Source organism: Microcebus murinus, chromosome 9, assembly GCF_040939455.1.
Source record: "Microcebus murinus isolate Inina chromosome 9, M.murinus_Inina_mat1.0, whole genome shotgun sequence".
Lineage (NCBI taxonomy): Eukaryota > Metazoa > Chordata > Mammalia > Primates > Cheirogaleidae > Microcebus > Microcebus murinus.
This window is the reverse complement of record NC_134112.1, coordinates 122642-140596: the sequence shown is the minus strand read 5'-3', so window position 1 is coordinate 140596 and position 17955 is coordinate 122642. Positions and strand designations below refer to the sequence as shown.

General features: G+C 62.3%; 2 pseudogenes; both read left to right on the top strand.

The window, feature by feature from the left end:
• The first annotated feature begins 11122 nt into the window (after positions 1-11122).
• LOC142873058 (uncharacterized) lies at positions 11123-11241 on the top strand (annotated as a pseudogene).
• Positions 11242-15084: 3843 nt separating this feature from the next.
• Positions 15085-15203, top strand: LOC142873057 (uncharacterized; annotated as a pseudogene).
• The last annotated feature ends 2752 nt before the right edge of the window (positions 15204-17955 follow it).

Genomic DNA, 17955 nt, shown 5'->3' with positions numbered 1-17955 from the left:
GCAGGCAGACGCTTTGTGGATCTGGCCGTGTCCACACACCCACGGGAGACGGGCAGGCAGGGCGCCTTGTGGTTCTGGTTGTGTCCACACACCCATGAGAGACGTGCATGTAGGGCGCTGTGTGGATCTGGCTATGTGCTCACACCCAAGGGAGATGGGCAAGCAAGGCGCTGTGTGGAAATGGCTGTGTCCACTGACCCACGAGACACAGGCAGGCAGGGGGCTGTGTATATCTAGGTGTGTCCACACACTCATCGTAGACGGGCAGGCAGGGCGCTGTGTGGAACTGGCTGTGTCCACACACCCATGGGAAACAGGGAGGCAGGGCACTGTGTGGAACTGGCAGTGTCCACTCACCCACGGGAGATGGGGAGGCAGGGCACTGTGTGGAACTGGTTGTGTCCACACACCCATGGGAGACGGGCAGGCAGGGCGCTGTGTGGAACTGGCTGTGTCCACTCACCTACGGGAGATTGACAGGGAAGGCGCTGTGTGGAAGTGGTTGTGTCCACTCACCCACTGGAGATAGGCAGTCAGGGTCTGTGTTGAACTGGCTGTGTCCACTCACCACGGGATATGGGCAGTTAGGGCGCTGTGTGGATGTGGCTGTGTGCACACAACCAGGGGAGACGGGCCGGCAGGGCGCTGTGTGGAACTGGCTGTGTCCACTCACCCACGGGAGATGGGCAGGCAGGGCGCTGTGTGGAACTGGCTGTGTGCACACAACCAGGGGAGACGGGCAGGCAGGGCGTTGTGTGGAACTGGCTGTGTCCACTCACCCACAGGAGATGGGCAGGCAGGGTGCTGTGTGGAACTCGCTGTGTCCACTCACTCACGGGAGACAGGCAGGCACGGCAATGTGGGGATCTGGCTGTGTCCACACACTCATGGGTAGTGGCAGGCAGGGCGTTGTGTGGAAGTGGCAGTGTCCACTCTCCCACGGGAAACGGGCAGGCAGGGCGCTGTGTGGAACTGACTGTGTCCACTCACCCACGGGAGACAGGCAGGCAGGGCGCTGTATGGAACTGATTGTGTCCTCTCACCCACGAGAGCTGGGCAGGCAGGGTGCTGTGTGGAACTGGCTGTGTCCACTCACCACGGGAGATGGCCAGGTAGGGCGCCTTGTGGTTCTGGTTGTGTCCACACACCCATGGGGGACGTGCATGTTGGGTGCTGTGTGTATCTGGCTGTGTCCACACACCCACAGGAGATGGGCAGGCAGGGCGCTTTGTGGAAATTGCTGTGTCCACTGACCCCCGGGACACGGGCAGGCAGGGCGCTGTGTGGATCTGGGAGTGTCCACACACCCATGGGAGACATGCAGGCAGGGCACTGTGTGGAACTGCCTGTGTCCTCACACCCATGGGAGACATGCAGGCAGGGCGCTGTGTGGAACTGCCAGTGTCCACTCACCCATGGGAGACGGGCAGGCAGGGCGCTGGGTGGATCTGGCTGTGTCCACACACCCTCGGGAGAGGGGCAGGTAGGGCGCTGTGTAGAACTGGCTGTGTCCTCTGACCCAGGGGAGACCGGCAAGCAGGGCGCTGTGTAGTTCTTGTTGTGTCCACACACTCACGGGAGAGTAGCATGCAGGGCGCGGTGTTGACGGGCTGTGTCCACTCAACCACGGGAATCAGACAAGCAGGGCGCTGTGTGGAACTGGTTGTGTGCACTCACCCACGGGAAACGGGCAAGAAGGGCATTCTGAGGAACTGGCTGTGTCCACTCACCCACGGGAGATGGGCAGGCAGGGCGCTGTGTGGATCTGGCTGTGTCAAAACACCCATGGGAGACGGGCAGGCAGGGCGCTATGTAGAACTGGCTGTGTCCACTCACCCACAGGAGACGGGCAGGTATGGCGCTGTTTGGATCTTGCTGTGTCCACTCACCCACGGGAGATGGGCAGGAAGGGCGTTTTGTGGAACTGGTTGTGTCCACTCACCAACAGGCGACAGGCAGGTAGGGCGCATTGTGGAACTGGCTGTGTCCACTCTGCCACGGGATACAGGCAGGCAGGGCACTGTGTGGAACTGGCTGTGTCCACTCACCCAAGGGAGATGGGCAGGCAGAGCGCTGTGTGGAACTGGTTGAGTCCACACACCACGAGAGATGGGCAAGCAGGGTGGTGTGTGGAACTGGCTATGTCCACTCAGCCATGGGAGACGGGCAGGCTGGGGGCTATGTGGATCAGGCTGTGTCCACTCACCCATGGGAGATGGGCAGGCAGGGTGCTGTGTGCAACTGGCTGTGTCCCCTCACCCACTGGAGATGGGTAGTCACGGCACTGTGTTGAACTGGCTGTGTCCACACACCCACGGGAGATGGGCAGGCAGGGCACTGTGTGGATCTGGCTGCGTCCAAACACCCACGGGAGACAAGCAGGCAGGGTGCTGTGTGGAACTGGCTGAGAGCACACACCCATGGGAGCCAGGAAGGCAGGGCGCTTTTTGGAACTGGCTGTGTCCACTCACCCAAGGGAGATGGGCAGGCAGGGCGCTGTGTGGAACTGGTTGTGTCCACACACCACGAGAGATGGGCAGGCAGGGTGCTATGTGGATCTGGCTCTGTCCACTCAGCCACGGGAGACGGGCAGGCAGGGCGCTGTTTGGATCTGGCTGTGTCCACTCTCCCATGGGAGATGGGCAGGTAGGTGGGGTTTTAGAACTGGCTGTGTCCACACACTCATGGGAGAGTGGCAAGCAGGGTGCTGTGTTGAACTTGCTGAGTCCACTCACCCATGGGAGACAGGCAGGCAGTGCGCTGTGTCAATCTGGCTGTGTCCACACACCCACGGTAGATGGGCAGACAGTGCGCTGTGTGGATCTAGCTGTGTCCACAAAACCGTGGGAGATGGGCAGGCAGAGCGCTGTGTGGAACTGGCTGTGTCCACTGAGTCATGGGAGACGGGCAGGCAGGGCGCATTTTGGATATGGCTGTGTCAACTCACCCACGAGAGATGGGCAGGTAGGGCGCTGTGTGGATCTGGCTGTGTCCACTCAACCACCGGAGACAGGCAGGTAGGGCGCTGTGTGGAACTGGCTGTGTCTACTCACCCACGGGAGACGCGCATGTAGGGGGCTATGTGGAACTGGCTGTGTACGCTGAGCCACGGGAGACAGGCAGGCAGGGCAATGTGTGGATCTGGCTGTGTCCACACACCCATGGGAGACGTGTATGTAGGGCGCTGTGTGGATCTGGCTGTGTCCACACACCCACGGTAGATGAGCAGGCAGGGCGCTGTGTGGAAATGCCTGTGTCCACACACACAGAGGAGATGGGCTGGCAGGGCACTGTGTGATACCGGCTGTGTCCACTCACCCACGAGAGATAGGCAGTCAGGGCGCTGTGTGGATCTGGCAGTGTCCACACACTCACGGGAGACGTTCAGGTAGTGCGCTGTGTGGAACTGGCAGTGTCCACTCACCCACGGGAGACGGGCAGGTAGGGCGCTGTGTGGATCTGTCTGTGTCCACACACCCATGGGAGATGGTCAGTTAAGGTGCTGTGTGGAGCTGGCTGTGTCCATTCAGCCACGGGAGATGGGCAGGCAGGGCACTGTGTGGATCTGGCTGTGTCCACACACCTACGGGAGACGGGCAGGCAGGGTGCAGTTTTGAACTGGCTGTGTCCACCCACCCATGGGAGACAGGCAGGTAGGGCGCAGCGTGGAAATGGCTGTGTCCACTCAGCCACGGGAGACAGGCAGGTAGGGCGCTCTTTGGATCTGGCTGTGTCCACTCACCCATGGTAATGGGAAAGCAGGGCGCTGTGTGGATCTGGCTGTGTCCACACACCCACGGGAGACAGGCAGGCTGGACGCTGTGTGGAACTGGCTGTGTGCACTCACCCACGCGAGACGGGCAGGCAGGGCACTGTGTGGATCTCGCTGTGTCCACACACCCACGGGAGACGGGCAGGCAGGGCGCTGTGTGGATCTCGTTGTGTCCACACACCCACGGGAGACGGGTAGGCCAGGCGCTGTGTGGATCTGGCTGTGTCCACTCACCCACGGGAGATGGGCAGGTAGGTCGGGGTGTTGAACTGGCTGTGTCCACACACTTACGGGAGCGTGGCAGGCAGGGTGCTGTGTGGAAATGGCTGTGTCCACTTACCCACGGGAGACGGGTAGGTAGGGCGCTATGTGGATCTGGCTGTGTCCACACACACACGGGATAGTGGCAGGCAGGGTGCTGTGTGGAACTGGCCGTGTCCACTCACCCACGGGAGACGGGCAAGCAGGGCGCTGTGTGGAACTGGCTGTATCCACACACCAATGGGAGATGGACAGGCAGGGCTCTGTGTGGAACTGGCTGTGTCCACTCATCCACGGGAGACGGGCAGGCAGGGTGCTGTGTGGAACTGGCTGTTTCCACTCTCCCACGGGAGTCAGGCAGGCAGGGCGCTGTGTGAAACTGGCTGTGCGAATCACCCACGGGAGACGGGCATGCAGTGCGCTGTGTGGAACTGGCTGTGTCCACTAATGCACGGGGGATGGGCAGGCAGGGTGCTGTGTGGAAGTGGCTGTGTCCACTCACCCACGAGAGACGGGCAGGCAGGGCGCTGTGTAGAACTGGTTGTGTCCACTCACCCATGGGAGATGGGCAGGCATGGCGCTGTGTGGATCTGGCTGTGTCCACATACCCATGGGAGACGGACAAGCAGGGCGCTGTGTGGATCTGGCTGGGTGCACTCACCCACGCGGGATGGGCAGGTAGGGCACTGTGTGGATCTGGCTGTGTCCTCACACCCATGGGAGACCGGCAGGTAGGGCGCTATGTGTATCTGGTTGTGTCCACACACACACGGGATAGTGGCAGGCAGGGTTCTGTGTGGAACTGGCCGTGTCCACTCACCCACGGGAAACGGGCAGGCAGGGCGCTGAGTGGAACTGGCTGTGTCCACACACCAATGGGAGACGGGCAGACAGAGCACTGTGTGGAAGTGGCTGTGACCACACACCCACCGGAGATGGGCAGGCACGCCTTGTGTTGAACCAGGTGTGTCCTCACACCCATGGGAGATGGGCAGGCAGGGCACTTTGTTGAACTAGAAGTGGCCACTGACCCACGGTAGACGGGCAGGCAGGGCGCTGTGTTGAACTGGCTGTTTCCACTCTCTCATGGGAGACGGACTGGCAGGGAGCGGTGTGGAACTGGCTGTGTCCACTCACCCACGGTAGACGGGCAGGCAGAACGCTGTTTGGATCTGGCTGTGTCCACACACCCACGGTAATGGGCAAGCAGGTCGCTGTGTGGATCTGGCTGTGTCCACTCACCCACGGGAGATGGGCAGGCAGGCAGCTGTGTGGATCAGCCTGTGTCCTCTCACCCACGGAGTATGGACAGGCAAGGCGCTGTGTAGATTGGCTGTGTCCACACACTCACGGGAGAGTGGCATGCAGAGCGCTGTGTGGAACTTTCTATGTCCACTCAACCACGGGAGACGGGCAGGCAGGGCGCTGTGTGGATCTGGCTGTGTCCACACACCCACGGGAGATGAGACGGCAGAGTGCTGTGTGGAACTGGCTGTGTCCACTGAGCCATGGGAAATGGGCAGGCAGGGCGGGGTGTGGAACTGGCAGTGTCCACACTCTCATGGGAGACTGTGAGGCAGGGCACTGTGTGGATCTGGCAGTGTCCACTCACCCACCGGAGATGGGTAGGCAGGGCGCTGTGTGAAACTGGCTGTGTCCACTCACACACGGGAGACGGGCAGGTAGGGCACTGTATGGATCTGGCTGTGTCCACACAACCACAGGAGACGGGCAGGCAGGGTGCTGTGTGAATCTGGCTTTGTCCACACAGGCACGGGAGACTGGTAGGCAGAGCGATATGTGGATCTAGCTGTGTCCACTCACCCACGGTAATGGGCAGTTAGGGTGCTGTGTGGAACTGGGTGTGTCCACTGACCCGCCGTAGACGGGCAGGTAGGGTGCTGTGTGGAACTGGCTGTGTCCACTCACCCACAAGAGACGGCCAATTAGGGTGCTGTGTGGAGCTGGCTGTGTCCACTGAACCACAGGAGACAGGCAGGCAGGGCGCTGTGTGGACCTGGCTGTGTCCACACACCCACAGGAGATGGGCAGGCAGGGCGCTGTGTGGAACAGGGTGTATCCACTCACCCACGGGAGACGGGCATGTAGGGCGCTGTGTGGATCTGGCTGTGTTCACACACCCACGGGAGATGGGCATACAAGACACTGTGGATCTGGCTGTGTCCACACTCCCATGGGAGACGGGCAGGAAAGGCGCTGTGTGGATCTGGCTGTGTCCACACACCCATGGGAGACGGGCAGGCAGGGTGCTGTGTGGAACTGGCTGTGTCCACACACCCACCGGAGGCGGGCAGGTAGGGCGGGGTGTGGAACTGGCTGTGTCAACACACTAACAGGAGAGTGGCAGGCAGGGCGCTCTGAGGAACTGGCTGTGTCCACTCACCTACAGGAGACGGTCAGGCAGGGCACAGTGTGGAACTGGCTGTGTCCAGTCACCCACCGGAGACAGGCATGTAAGGCGCTGTGTGGATCTGGCTGTGTCCACACACCCACGGGAGACAGGCAGGCAGGGCGCTGTGTAGAACTGGCTGTGTCCACTCACCCATGGGAGACGGGCATGTAGGGCGCTGTTTGGATCTGGCTGTGTCCTCTAACCCACGGGAGATGGGCAGGCAGGGCGCTGTGTGGATCTGGCTGTGTCCTCTAACCCACGGGAGATGGGCAGGCAGAGCGCTTGTGGAACTGGCTGTGTGCAGTCAGTAACGGGAGAAGAGCAGGCCAGTAGCAGTGTGGATCTGGCTGTGTCCAGTCACCCACGGGAGAAGGGCAGGTAGGGAAGGCTATGGAACTCGCTGTGTCCACACACTCACAGGAGAGTGGCAGACAGGGCGCTGTGTAGATCTGGCTGTGTCCACTCACCCAGGGGACACGGGCATGCAGGGCGCAGTGTGGAACTCGCTATGTCCACTCACCCATGGGAGACGGGCAGCCAGGGCACTGAGTGGAACTGGCTGTGTCCACACACCCACGGCAGACGGCAGGCAGGGCGTTGTGTGCAACTGGCTGTGTCCACTCACCCATGGGAGACGGGCAGGTCGGGTGCTGTGTGGAACTGGCTGTGTACACTCACCCACGGAGGAAGGCGAGGCAATGTGCGGTGTGGAACTGGCTGTATCCACACACAAACGGGAGACGGGCAGGCAGGGCGCTGTATGGAAATGCCTGTGTCCACTCTCCCATGGGAGACGGGCAGGCTGAGCGCTGTGTAGAACTGGCTGTGTCCACTCACCCACGGGAGACAGGCAGGCAGGGTGCTGTGTGGAACTGGCTGTGTCCACTCACCCACGGGAGACGGGCAGGCAGGGCGCTCTCTGGAACTGGCTGTGTCCACACACCTATGGGAGATGGGCAGGCAGGGCGCTGTGTGGATTTGCTGTGTGCACTCACCCATGGGGGATGGGCAGGTAGGGTGCTGTGTGGAACTGGCTGTGTCTACTCACCCAGGGGAGACGGGCAGGTAGGGCGCCGTGTTAAACTGGGTGTGACCTCGAAACCAGGAATGGCGGGCAGGCAGGGTGCTGTGTGGCACTGGCTGTGTCCACTCACCCAAGGGAGACGGGCAAGAAGGGCGCTGTGTGGAACTGGCTCTGTCCACTCCCTCACGGGAAATGCACAAACAGGGTGTTGTGTGGATCTGGCTGTGTCCACTCACCCACGGGAGACAGGCAGGCAGGGTACTGTTGAATCTGGCTGTGTCCACACACACACGGGAGACAGGCAGACAGGGCGCTGTGTGGAACTGGCTGTGTCCACTCAGGCACGGAATCCGGGCAGGCCAGGCGCTGTGTGGATCTGGCTGTGTCCACTCACCCATGGGAGATGGGCCGGTAGGTCGGGGTGTTGACTGGCTGTGTCCACACACTCAAGGGAGCGTGGCAGGCAGGGCGCTGTGTGGAAATGGCTGTGTCCACTCACAAACGAGAGAAGGGCAGCCCAGGCGCGGTGTGGAACTGGCTGTGTCCACACAACCACGGGAGATGGGCAGGCAGGGAGCTGTGTGGAACTGGCTGTCTCCACTCAAACAACGGAGACAGGCAGGTAGGGCGCTGTGTGAAACTGGCTGTGGCCACTCACCTTAAGGAGATAGGCAGGTAGGGCGCTTTGGGGATCTGGCTGTGTCTACTCAGCCACGATAGACTGGTAGGTATTCATTTACCTCTCATGTTGTTCCAGCCTATTGTGGGGGCACCAATGTTAAGGTCGGGTACTTTGCCCTCTCCCAGCCTCCCCTCTTGGGTCACAGCTTAAAGTGCGCCCATCCTCCAGCCAGTGCGCACACACCACATTCCTAACAGATGTGTATGCCCATCCCCTCCCCCCACCCGCCCGACACCCACCCGAAGAAGGTGATTCCTCTGTGTCCACTTAGGTGTCCATCGGTTCGTACCCATTTGCTGGTGAGCGCGAGCACGTGGTGCTCGTGTGTCCATTCTTGGGATACTTGGCTTACTGGAACGGGTTCCAGCTCTGGCCAGGAGAACCACGAGAGGTGCCCCCTCACCGCTGCTCCTCATAGCCGAATAGCACTCCGTGGTGTCCACGGGCCACATTTTACTTACCCACTCGTGGGTCGATGGGCACTCGGGTGGCTTCCAGGTCTTTGCGATTGTGACTTGTGCCCTGACACTAACCCTAACCCTTACCCAGCCCGTCTCCTCCACGGCCCCTGCCTGACTGACTCCTTCCCGCCCGGCCTGTCACCTGTCACCGTCCTCTGCCCCTGCCTGACACGCTCCTCCCCGCCCGGGCCGTCACCGTCCTCGGCCCCTGCCTGACGGGGCTCCTCCGTCGCCTGGGCCTTCCAAGGGCTTGGTGTGGACGCTGGTTCCAGGACGCCCTCCCAGGAACCCGGTAGCAGGGCGGCCGCAGCGTCTCGCGCAACCCAACCGTCCGCCGGCTGGCCGCCGTCGCTAAGTGGCCTGCGGGGGACGTGCTCCCGCTGTGCCGTGGGGGCCCAGCCTGGTGTCTTCTCTGAGGCCCCGCGGCTGCCGCTCCCCGCAAGGGGATAGCCGCGGAGGTGGGGACCGCCTCCTCATGGGGACGTACACCCAGCTCTCCACGTCGGATTCCGGGGCTCTCTGTCCTGCCAGAAGGCCCAGCTGGCCTGCGGGTCCTTAGAGTGGCAAAAACATCCGAAAACTGAGATTGAGGGTCCGGTGGGTGGGTGTCTGCACTTTTGTGCTGGGCACCCCAGGGAGGCCCGGGGGCTGGCTGGACAACGCGGTCTGCTGGGCTGGGGGGGGGTTTGGAGGAGCAACTGATGCCCTTTGCACTTTGGGTAGCAAGTGTCTGAGGTGTCTCTGGGCCCTGTGCCATGTGGGGGCGGGGGCGGGGGCGGGGTGGGAGGAGGAGGAGGAGGAGGAGGAGGAGGAGGAGGAGGAGGAGGTGGGAAGGGCCGTGGCCTGCAGTCGTGTTCCCCGGGGTGGCACAGCATGTGGCTTCTTCCACAGGCTGCTTGGCCTGGGCTCCCTGCACCTGGGCCTTTGGAGGACTGGCCCTGTGCTTGCCAACACTTCCTGCAGGGACCCAGAGCTGGGAGGTTGCATCTCTCAGCCCTGGGTCGGGCAGAGCCCCAGCGGGCCATGCCCACAACCTCTCTCAGCAGGGGTCCCCCAGAAGGCTCCTTTGGGACCAGGATTCTCTTGCGGGTGACTCTTTAAGGTCTGGCCCCTGGATGGAGGGGCACCAGGAGTAGAGGAGCAGGAAGGGGAAGGGGGTGGCCATGCGAGGGGACACTTTCAGGCCAAGTCCCAGCTTCAGTCTGATCCTCCTGGGAACGCCGGGGTGGACATCACACCTCCTGGTTGCCCCGCTCTGAGACAAGGAGCCGGGCTTCGCATTCCCACAGCAGCCAGTCGTGGGCTGAGGACACCTGGGGCGTTGGGAACTCCCTGGCTTCTCCTTGGTTTAACATCTGGAGCTGCTTGTGAATTGTGCCGCCACACACACCCGAGTGCAGGTGTCTTCTGCACAGACTGCGGGCCTCGCTCTTCTGAATGCCGCTAGCTCGCGACCCACCCACGGGTGAACCTGGTCAGGGTACTTTCTCTCAGGGGCAGACTCTGATCCGGGCGGGCTACCGGTGTCTCTGTTTGCTCCTTTCTTTCTTCCACTTCGGGAAAGGCTTCCTTACTGGGTGTGGAAATCTCCTATGCCTTTCCTCGCCTATTCTGTCAGCTCTAAAATTCTCTTTCAGTTGCCACCCTCACAGATGGATTAGGAAACTCTTTGCGGTGCACTCATTAGTGAAATGACCTCAATGACGCTGGAATCCAATATCTAATCGCCGATTTTTGGCGAGTCCACACGCCAGGGTGGTTGGGGTCCAATGCAGCCCCGGCCAGGCCCAGGCCCCTTGGACTGGGCCACAGGAGGACACAGAGGAGGGTCCCGGCCCCCACGGTAGCGGTGCGGGCAGTTCTCCAAGGGCTTGGGTGTTTTCCAGAGGGAGGAGATGGAGGGGACTGATTTCTTCAGCGCCCCACAAACCACGCCACCCCACCCCACCCATGGGACACATCCCGAGAGAGAGAGACGCCCCATACACTGGCTCCCCTCCCCCATGCGCTGTGCCCCAGCCCTGGCCCGGGGGAATAGGCGGCCGCCAGGCCACAGGGTGGGGGGCGCAGCTGAAAGGGGTTGTGGGGGAGGGCCGCCCCTGGCTGGGGTCAAAGGGCGAGCGCCCCGCCCCTCCCGCCCGTGCGCAGTCAGCGGCCCCGGCGCGCTGGGGGTGGGGGGCGGGGAGGTGAAGGAGGCCAGGCAAGGAGAGGAGGGGGGCTTGAAGGTCTCCACCTTGGCGGGTCCAGCCGTGGAGGCGCATCTTGTGTGAGTGTGAGTGTGAGTGAGTGAGTGCGTGTGAGTGTGAGTGTGTGTGTATAGAGAGACAGCCCCCAACCCCGGCCCGCCGCTCCCTGCCCGCCCCGCCTGTCACCCCCGTCCCTCGGAGCCCGCGGGACCCGGCCGGCGAACTCAACAGGCCCGACCCGGCGCGGGGCCTGGGGCGGGAGGAGGCGGCGGGGAAGCGCAGAGAGGCTCGGCTTCTTGAGCGGGGCAGGGGCGCCCTCCGCCGTCCACGGCCACACCACCCCGAACGCGCCCGATCTCGTCTGGTCTCGGAAGCTAAGCAGGGTCGGGCCTGGTTAGAACTTGGATGGGAGACCGCCCGGGAATACCGGGTGCCGTAGGCTTCTTCTTTTTTTTTTTGCCTCTGGTTCTGTCGCGTTTCTGGGAGTGCGGGGGCGGCCCGGGGTGGGGGGGACCCCCACCCTCGGCGCCCGCCGCGGTGCCTGGCGCCCCAGCCCGCACCGTGGGGCCTCCTCTTGTCCCGAGCCGTGACACCGCCGCCACGCGGCAGCATGCCTGGCTTCTGGACAGTCAGGTCTCAGACCAAAGGTCTGCTCTGTGGGAGCCGACACGCTGGAGGAAACCTTGAGAGTCTGAGAGGGGAGGGAGTTCCAGAAGAAGGCCAGGATGTCATTTTGAGGGAGTATGTGACCAGAACTCCTCCCGTTGCTTTTGGGGTTCTATGGGCTACACGTAGGAATCTTTGGTGGTGGCACCTGATGTTCGGGGATCCGGAGTCACACCCAGACCTGCTCCACAGGCCTCCTTTTACTTTTCTCTTCGGATTCATTTTTTTTTTTTTTTTTGAGACAGAGTCTCGGTTTGTTGCCCAGGCTAGAGTGAGTGCCGTGGCGTCAGCCTAGCTCACAGCAACTTCAAACTCCTGGGCTCGAGTGATCCTTCTGCCTCAGCCTCCCGGGTAGCTGGGACTGCAGGCATGCGCCACCATGCCCCGCTAATTTTTTATATATATATCAGTTGGCCAATTAATTTCTTTCTATTTATAGTAGAGACGGGGTCTCGCTCTTGCTCAGGCTGGTTTTGAACTCCTGACCTTGAGCAATCCGCCCGCCTCGGCCTCCCAAGAGCTAGGATTACAGGCGTGAGCCACAGCGCCCGGCCGGATTCATTATTTTTAAAAAGTGTCTCTTATCTCTATTATTGCATTTTCTTTTCTCTCTCTTTTCAAGCAGATGATGGGAGTCCAAGTGTTAAGGTGACATGTGTTGCCCGTGCCCCCCTCCCCCCCCCGTGTTCTTATTCATTTACCTCTCATGTTGTTCCAGCATATTGTGGGGGCACCAATGTTAAGGTCGGGTGCGTTGCCCTCTCCCAGCCTCCCCCCTCGGGTCAGAGCTTCAAGTGCGCCCATCCCCCAGTCGGTGCGTACCCACCCCATTCCTAATGGATGTGTATGCCCATCCCCTCCCCCCACCCGCCCGACACCCACCCGAAGAAGGTGATTCCTCTGTGTCCACTTAGGTGTCCATCGGTTCGTACCCATTTGCTGGTGAGCGCGAGCACGTGGTGCTCGTGTGTCCATTCTTGGGATACTTGGCTTACTGGAACGGGTTCCAGCTCTGGCCAGGAGAACCACGAGAGGTGCCCCCTCACCGCTGCTCCTCATAGCCGAATAGCACTCCGTGGTGTCCACGGGCCACATTTTACTTACCCACTCGTGGGTCGATGGGCACTCGGGTGGCTTCCAGGTCTTTGCGATTGTGACTTGTGCCCTGACACTAACCCTAACCCTTACCCAGCCCGTCTCCTCCACGGCCCCTGCCTGACTGACTCCTTCCCGCCCGGCCTGTCACCTGTCACCGTCCTCTGCCCCTGCCTGACACGCTCCTCCCCGCCCGGGCCGTCACCGTCCTCGGCCCCTGCCTGACGGGGCTCCTCCGTCGCCTGGGCCTTCCAAGGGCTTGGTGTGGACGCTGGTTCCAGGACGCCCTCCCAGGAACCCGGTAGCAGGGCGGCCGCAGCGTCTCGCGCAACCCAACCGTCCGCCGGCTGGCCGCCGTCGCTAAGTGGCCTGCGGGGGACGTGCTCCCGCTGTGCCGTGGGGGCCCAGCCTGGTGTCTTCTCTGAGGCCCCGCGGCTGCCGCTCCCCGCAAGGGGATAGCCGCGGAGGTGGGGACCGCCTCCTCATGGGGACGTACACCCAGCTCTCCACGTCGGATTCCGGGGCTCTCTGTCCTGCCAGAAGGCCCAGCTGGCCTGCGGGTCCTTAGAGTGGCAAAAACATCCGAAAACTGAGATTGAGGGTCCGGTGGGTGTCTGCACTTTTGTGCTGGGCTCCCCAGGGAGGCCCGGGGGCTGGCTGGACAACGCGGTCTGCTGGGCTGGGGGGGGGGGGTTTGGAGGAGCAACTGATGCCCTTTGCACTTTGGGTAGCAAGTGTCTGAGGTGTCTCTGGGCCCTGTGCCATGTGGGGGCGGGGGCGGGGGCGGGGTGGGAGGAGGAGGAGGAGGAGGAGGAGGAGGAGGTGGGAAGGGCCGTGGCCTGCAGTCGTGTTCCCCGGGGTGGCACAGCATGTGGCTTCTTCCACAGGCTGCTTGGGCTGGGCTCCCTGCACCTGGGCCTTTGGAGGACTGGCCCTGTGCTTGCCAACACTTCCTGCAGGGACCCAGAGCTGGGAGGTTGCATCTCTCAGCCCTGGGTCGGGCAGAGCCCCAGCGGGCCAGGCCCACAACCTCTCTCAGCAGGGGTCCCCCAGAAGGCTCCTTTGGGACCAGGATTCTCTTGCGGGTGACTCTTTAAGGTCTGGCCCCTGGATGGAGGGGCACCAGGAGTAGAGGAGCAGGAAGGGGAAGGGGGTGGCCATGCGAGGGGACACTTTCAGGCCAAGTCCCAGCTTCAGTCTGATCCTCCTGGGAACGCCGGGGTGGACATCACACCTCCTGGTTGCCCCGCTCTGAGACCAGGAGCCGGGCTTCGCATTCCCACAGCAGCCAGTCGTGGGCTGAGGACACCTGGGGCGTTGGGAACTCCCTGGCTTCTCCTTGGTTTAACATCTGGAGCTGCTTGTGAATTGTGCCGCCACACACACCCGAGTGCAGGTGTCTTCCGCACAGACTGCGGGCCTCGCTCTTCTGAATGCCGCTAGCTCGCGACCCACCCACGGGTGAACCTGGTCAGGGTACTTTCTCTCAGGGGCAGACTCTGATCCGGGCGGGCTACCGGTGTCTCTGTTTGCTCCTTTCTTTCTTCCACTTCGGGAAAGGCTTCCTTACTGGGTGTGGAAATCTCCTATGCCTTTCCTCGCCTATTCTGTCAGCTCTAAAATTCTCTTTCAGTTGCCACCCTCACAGATGGATTAGGAAACTCTTTGCGGTGCACTCATTAGTGAAATGACCTCAATGACGCTGGAATCCAATATCTAATCGCCGATTTTTGGCGAGTCCACACGCCAGGGTGGTTGGGGTCCAATGCAGCCCCGGCCAGGCCCAGGCCCCTTGGACTGGGCCACAGGAGGACACAGAGGAGGGTCCCGGCCCCCACGGTAGGTAGAGGTGCGGGCAGTTCTCCAAGGGCTTGGGTGTTTTCCAGAGGGAGGAGATGGAGGGGACTGATTTCTTCAGCGCCCCACAAACCACGCCACCCCACCCCACCCATGGGACACATCCCGAGAGAGAGAGACGCCCCATACACTGGCTCCCCTCCCCCGTGCGCTGTGCCCCAGCCCTGGCCCGGGGGAATAGGCGGCCGCCAGGCCACAGGGTGGGGGGCGCAGCTGAAAGGGGTTGTGGGGGAGGGCCGCCCCTGGCTGGGGTCAAAGGGCGAGTGGCCCGCCCCTCCCGCCCGTGCGCAGTCAGCAGCCCCGGCACGCTGGGGGTGGGGGGCGGGGAGGTGAAGGAGGCCAGGCAAGGAGAGGAGGGGGGCTTGAAGGTCTCCACCTTGGCGGGTCCAGCCGTGGAGGCGCATCTTGTGTGAGTGTGAGTGTGAGTGAGTGAGTGAGTGTGAGTGTGAGTGTGTGTGTATACAGAGACAGCCCCCAACCCCGGCCCGCCGCTCCCTGCCCGCCCCGCCTGTCACCCCCGTCCCTCGGAGCCCGCGGGACCCGGCCGGCGAACTCAACAGGCCCGACCCGGCGCGGGGCCTGGGGCGGGAGGAGGCGGCGGGGAAGCGCGGAGAGGCTCGGCTTCTTGAGCGGGGCAGGGGCGCCCTCCGCCGTCCACGGCCACGCCGTCCACGGCCACACCACCCCGAACGCGCCCGATCCCGTCTGGTCTCGGAAGCTAAGCAGGGTCGGGCCTGGTTAGAACTTGGATGGGAGACCGCCCGGGAATACCGGGTGCCGTAGGCTTCTTCTTTTTTTTTTTGCCTCTGGTTCTGTCACGTTTCTGGGAGTGCGGGGGCGGCCCGGGGTGGGGGGGACCCCCACCCTCGGCGCCCGCCGCGGTGCCTGGCGCCCCAGCCCGCACCGTGGGGCCTCCTCTTGTCCCGAGCCGTGACACCGCCGCCACGCGGCAGCATGCCTGGCTTCTGGACAGTCAGGTCTCAGACCAAAGGTCTGCTCTGTGGGAGCCGACACGCTGGAGGAAACCTTGAGAGTCTGAGAGGGGAGGGAGTTCCAGAAGAAGGCCAGGATGTCATTTTGAGGGAGTATGTGACCAGAACTCCTCCCGTTGCTTTTGGGGTTCTATGGGCTACACGTAGGAATCTTTGGTGGTGGCACCTGATGTTCGGGGATCCGGAGTCACACCCAGACCTGCTCCACAGGCCTCCTTTTACTTTTCTCTTCGGATTCATTTTTTTTTTTTTTTTTGAGACAGAGTCTCGGTTTGTTGCCCAGGCTAGAGTGAGTGCCGTGGCGTCAGCCTAGCTCACAGCAACTTCAAACTCCTGGGCTCGAGTGATCCTTCTGCCTCAGCCTCCCGGGTAGCTGGGACTGCAGGCATGCGCCACCATGCCCCGCTAATTTTTTATATATATATCAGTTGGCCAATTAATTTCTTTCTATTTATAGTAGAGACGGGGTCTCGCTCTTGCTCAGGCTGGTTTTGAACTCCTGACCTTGAGCAATCCGCCCGCCTCGGCCTCCCAAGAGCTAGGATTACAGGCGTGAGCCACAGCGCCCGGCCGGATTCATTATTTTTAAAAAGTGTCTCTTATCTCTATTATTGCATTTTCTTTTCTCTCTCTTTTCAAGCAGATGATGGGAGTCCAAGTGTTAAGGTGACATGTGTTGCCCGTGCCCCCCTCCCCCCCCCCGTGTTCTTATTCATTTACCTCTCATGTTGTTCCAGCATATTGTGGGGGCACCAATGTTAAGGTCGGGTGCGTTGCCCTCTCCCAGCCTCCCCCCTCGGGTCAGAGCTTCAAGTGCGCCCATCCCCCAGTCGGTGCGTACCCACCCCATTCCTAATGGATGTGTATGCCCATCCCCTCCCCCCACCCGCCCGACACCCACCCGAAGAAGGTGATTCCTCTGTGTCCACTTAGGTGTCCATCGGTTCGTACCCATTTGCTGGTGAGCGCGAGCACGTGGTGCTCGTGTGTCCATTCTTGGGATACTTGGCTTACTGGAACGGGTTCCAGCTCTGGCCAGGAGAACCACGAGAGGTGCCCCCTCACCGCTGCTCCTCATAGCCGAATAGCACTCCGTGGTGTCCACGGGCCACATTTTACTTACCCACTCGTGGGTCGATGGGCACTCGGGTGGCTTCCAGGTCTTTGCGATTGTGACTTGTGCCCTGACACTAACCCTAACCCTTACCCAGCCCGTCTCCTCCACGGCCCCTGCCTGACTGACTCCTTCCCGCCCGGCCTGTCACCTGTCACCGTCCTCTGCCCCTGCCTGACACGCTCCTCCCCGCCCGGGCCGTCACCGTCCTCGGCCCCTGCCTGACGGGGCTCCTCCGTCGCCTGGGCCTTCCAAGGGCTTGGTGTGGACGCTGGTTCCAGGACGCCCTCCCAGGAACCCGGTAGCAGGGCGGCCGCAGCGTCTCGCGCAACCCAACCATCCGCCGGCTGGCCGCCGTCGCTAAGTGGCCTGCGGGGGACGTGCTCCCGCTGTGCCGTGGGGGCCCAGCCTGGTGTCTTCTCTGAGGCCCCGCGGCTGCCGCTCCCCGCAAGGGGATAGCCGCGGAGGTGGGGACCGCCTCCTCATGGGGACGTACACCCAGCTCTCCACGTCGGATTCCGGGGCTCTCTGTCCTGCCAGAAGGCCCAGCTGGCCTGCGGGTCCTTAGAGTGGCAAAAACATCCGAAAACTGAGATTGAGGGTCCGGTGGGTGTCTGCACTTTTGTGCTGGGCTCCCCAGGGAGGCCCGGGGGCTGGCTGGACAACGCGGTCTGCTGGGCTGGGGGGGGGGTTTGGAGGAGCAACTGATGCCCTTTGCACTTTGGGTAGCAAGTGTCTGAGGTGTCTCTGGGCCCTGTGCCATGTGGGGGCGGGGGCGGGGGCGGGGTGGGAGGAGGAGGAGGAGGAGGAGGAGGAGGAGGAGGAGGAGGTGGGAAGGGCCGTGGCCTGCAGTCGTGTTCCCCGGGGTGGCACAGCATGTGGCTTCTTCCACAGGCTGCTTGTCCTGGGCTCCCTGCACCTGGGCCTTTGGAGGACTGGCCCTGTGCTTGCCAACACTTCCTGCAGGGACCCAGAGCTGGGAGGTTGCATCTCTCAGCCCTGGGTCGGGCAGAGCCCCAGCGGGCCAGGCCCACAACCTCTCTCAGCAGGGGTCCCCCAGAAGGCTCCTTTGGGACCAGGATTCTCTTGCGGGTGACTCTTTAAGGTCTGGCCCCTGGATGGAGGGGCACCAGGAGTAGAGGAGCAGGAAGGGGAAGGGGGTGGCCATGCGAGGGGACACTTTCAGGCCAAGTCCCAGCTTCAGTCTGATCCTCCTGGGAACGCCGGGGTGGACATCACACCTCCTGGTTGCCCCGCTCTGAGACCAGGAGCCGGGCTTCGCATTCCCACAGCAGCCAGTCGTGGGCTGAGGACACCTGGGGCGTTGGGAACTCCCTGGCTTCTCCTTGGTTTAACATCTGGAGCTGCTTGTGAATTGTGCCGCCACACACACCCGAGTGCAGGTGTCTTCTGCACAGACTGCGGGCCTCGC